Genomic DNA, 3,633 nt, shown 5'->3' on the forward strand with positions numbered 1-3,633 from the left:
CACCGCTGCCAGGAGGCGAGAACTCCAATCTCCTCTCCTCTGTACCACCGTCGTCTCGCGAAACGGCGGTACCTAATGAAAACCCGAATCCCTCACAGTGGGCAAAGGTGCATCTCTGAGAGTATCTCTGTTTCTAACATGGTTCACACATACAGTCATAAACTGAACTGCTCTCATACCATCTTTACTGCGAATCCGTGCATAAGCAGATCCATCATCCATGACCTTTGTTTCCATGTGCATCTCTGTAATGAATGGCTGACCAAGAATTATGGGATACGAGCATGAATCCTGCACAAAGAAATGAAAATCCTCCTCTACATCACCAATAGAAACCCTGACACTAGGATAGGCAGCATACAAATCACCTGCAGTGTTATTGGCGGCTCTCATACGCCACCCATGCTCTACATCCATAGGCCATCTGTTACTCTCATAAACTCCACGAACTATGAGATTAATCTCTGAACCATGATCCACCAATGCAACATAAGGCACCTGTTTCTCTCCAATCTTTACCATCGTCTCTGTAGTTGCCCTAGCCCAATGGCTCCGCGAAAAGTGACTACGCGTATCATGACAGGCTCATCAATTTCAGCATAATGCATAGGCTGAACCCTCTTCTCTACCTGCGGAAAAACAGAAGCATTATCAACCATAACCTCATCCTCATCCTCATCCAACTCCCCAATCAAAACTCCCTGTGTATTAGTGGTAGACAATGCATGTCTTTTCCTCTTCAAGACCTCCTGAAACTGATCCTGAAACTCTCTTTTTGAGATGCCCAAAATCTCAGAAATAGTGAAAGTCACCTCACTGCCAAGTATCTTATCATTAAAGATTTTCTTCATGTCTGTAGATGTCTCAATATCGGACTTCAATCTGAACCCTGGCTGCTTTCTCTCTCTAGGCTCTTGCCTCTTTTCTCTCTTTTGAGCATCCTCCATCTGTCGATCTGGCCCTGGTCTTGAAGACGGTTCTGCAGTAGGTGGAGTAACAAACTCACCCCCTCTAGTCTTCTTAGCTGCACTTGGATTTTCTTCATCCCTCTTACGCTTCTCCTCAACAAGTACATGTGCACCATGAGATTTAGCCAAATAAGCATAAATAGAGTACCTGTCAACAGGCGAGTCCCAACCTATCTCTGATCTGATGCTAGAGCCTGCACTAGTCAAAACAGTTTGCTGAATTTTCCCCTTGTTTGCAGTCTCCATAGCATAAGTCCATAGTGCGGACTGAGTCTCTGATCCCTTCTCAATCTGTACTCCATATGCAGAAGCATCACCTCTAGCTGTCACATAAGAAGTACGCGCAGCCATGTCCTCCACTAACTTCTTCATTCCACCTTTACCAAAGTTAGTAGCAAGTGGAGCTCCTGTCTCAGTCAACCAAATCTTACCATCTTGCCCCCAATATACCAAATTCTGCCTCCTTGCATCCTTGAAAGAGTCACAATCCCTGCAATGTTGATGGTCCGTACTATCATACCAAATACATCTCCGATCTCTCCTAGGTGCACTAGGAGCACTCCTAGGTGCAGTAGGAGCACTAGAAGAAGTAGTAGGCACAGTCGAAGCAAAATGCTCCTTCAACTTTCCCACCAACTCCGCTTTGACTGACTCCAGTGTCAAATCTGTTATGCCTTTGATTATGTCATCAAGAGAGGTAGGCACCGATGGAGCGGATCGTTTTGGAGCAGAAGGTGTAGGCATCGGTCATGGAACAGGAGGAATAGGTGGAGTAGAAACAGTAGGCACTGGCATAGGCCAAGAAACTGGCTGAGGAGGAGAAGAAATAACAGGGATAGAAGCAGGCATAGGAGCTGATGATGGTGTAGGTGTCATGGAACCATTCTGTAGGCGAGTCTTCCATATCCTCCTCTTGGTCAAAGTCGAGACTGCATCCTGAGCATCCTGCCAATCCGTTTTAAGACCCATAGGCTTTGTGCGATCCTCAAGAAGCTCACCCAATTCTTCTTGAAGAGTAGGATCTGCAGCTTGCAAGAAAAGCTCAACTTTTTCAACATCCAATGCTCTTTGTTCAATGGCATCAAGCTGACTATACCTCTCTTCGAATTCTCGAATCAACTCCGAAGCAGCTAGACCTTTGTTTGGCATGTAGACCCACTCTCGGAATGACCGCCGAGTAGCCATACCAAAGTCCTCAAGGAAGTATTCTTCTTTCAAGGCCTTCTTAAAATCTTGCCAATGTGTATTTTGAATAAAAAGATCAGTCACTTTTGTCCTCAAAGCAGGTGTGACAAGACGAAGGAAGTACTTACTCATAAGTCTAGCAGGAACTCCAAAAAACCCCATCGTGATCTCATATGTCTTCAAATATGCTGAAACATTACGCCCGTCAAATAGCTTCTTCTCATTCTCAACTGCTTCAATAGCCTTAGTCGCGCTGTTTGCATTCTCCTGCTCGGAATAGAGTTGCCTTTGCTGAGACAACTGCTGTTGATGCAATTGTTGCTGCTGCTGCATATACAATTGTGTCTGCTGATTTTGGAGCTGCATATACATGGACATATTCTGCAAAATCTGCTTTAGATCCTCTGTTGAAGTACTTGACGCAGCAGTCATTGATGGAGCTGAAGTAGACGCAGCTGGAGTTGTAGAAGAGGCTGAAATAGAGGCTGAAGTATCTCCCATCCTGAAATTTCTGCGACGCTTTCACGTCGGGTTCACCAAAGATGTCGAAGGGTTTCGAAAGCAATGTCGCAACTTCAGAAGTCCTTCATAAATTTCAGAATAGAAGTTCTATCAAGCAAGTAAGCAAGATGGGAAAATGATGCCAAGTCTCTATTTAATTTCTGTTAATAACAAAATAAGGGTTCAAGATAAAGAAATCGGTTCATTCAGTTCATCCTCCCCGAATCCAAGAAAGAAAATAGAAAAATCCATTAACTCTTTTTCTTCCATCGTTGTTCTAGCCTTTACAATTTTCCCTTGATAAGTTTTGGACTTAAGTGTGATGATAAGAATTCAAGAATATGCTGTTATGTTATGACTCCAATGTCCTGCGAACACCCTCATCATTGTACGCTCTTCATATGTATGGTTTTAGCATAAACCAAAGGTGTTATCTCCACTGTTTGTAACATAAAGAAAGCCATCCTCATCTTTGTGCTCCTCATAGATAGCCAACATAATTGCAGCAGTAGATGGAAGAACATTGTCTACAAAGATGAAGATTGCTTTCTCTGCATTTAATTTGATCCTCTTCCGAATAACATAGACAAATTGACCAACAGTAAGGTCAACTGGTACAAAGTACTTCTTCTTATCTTTGTCTGGAATGTCACTTCTTTCAGCTTTCTCAACTATTACAGGAATCCTGTCGGAATACTTCTCATGAATCCTAGAGGCTTCAGCTTTCCTCTTCTCTAGATCATATTCCTCTTTAAAAGAGCTCTAGGCCATTTCACTCGGCCACTTCTTTGCACAAATAACATCTGATGACGACACAAATTTTTTTTATACTGATAACCTGTTGAGAATACTGAGCAAGTATGATTCCAATGAAATGTTTTACATTGGGGTATTACACATCCTATAGGCAGTCCCTCAGGAATCCGCATTGCACGCATTCTTGTGGAGATGTTCAGACTGAGTCTGCCAGATGTTCGGC

General features: G+C 43.3%; 1 pseudogene; it reads right to left on the bottom strand.

The window, feature by feature from the left end:
- Nucleotides 1-3,065: 3,065 nt before the first annotated feature.
- On the bottom strand, nucleotides 3,066-3,425 carry LOC148018822 (autophagy-related protein 8C-like pseudogene; annotated as a pseudogene).
- Nucleotides 3,426-3,633: the final 208 nt, after the last annotated feature.

The sequence above is a fragment of the Lygodium microphyllum genome, chromosome 20, assembly GCF_053477565.2.
Source record: "Lygodium microphyllum isolate KBCC chromosome 20, Lygodium_microphyllum_v1.1.10, whole genome shotgun sequence".
NCBI lineage: Eukaryota > Viridiplantae > Streptophyta > Polypodiopsida > Schizaeales > Lygodiaceae > Lygodium > Lygodium microphyllum.